Raw genomic sequence first — 242 nt, forward strand, 5'->3', positions numbered from 1 at the left:
GAGAATGAGAATTCAAATAAATAAAAAAATAAGCAAATGAATAAGTACAGGTACTAAATATATCGTAAGACATAATCCACTCCTTCTCTTCCTCCTTTATTCTTTTTTTTTCTTTTTCAATCATGAAAGGTACCCCACACACACCCATTCCTTGCCACTGCAGTGACTTCCTTATTTTGACTGCGCAATCGCAAAACACTAAGCAGATATTAAAGAATTTTGAGGGTAGTAGTAGTAGTAGT

This window comes from Trypanosoma equiperdum, assembly GCF_001457755.1.
Source record: "Trypanosoma equiperdum strain OVI genome assembly, contig: ctg_1622, whole genome shotgun sequence".
In the NCBI taxonomy this organism is placed as follows: Eukaryota; Euglenozoa; class Kinetoplastea; order Trypanosomatida; family Trypanosomatidae; genus Trypanosoma; species Trypanosoma equiperdum.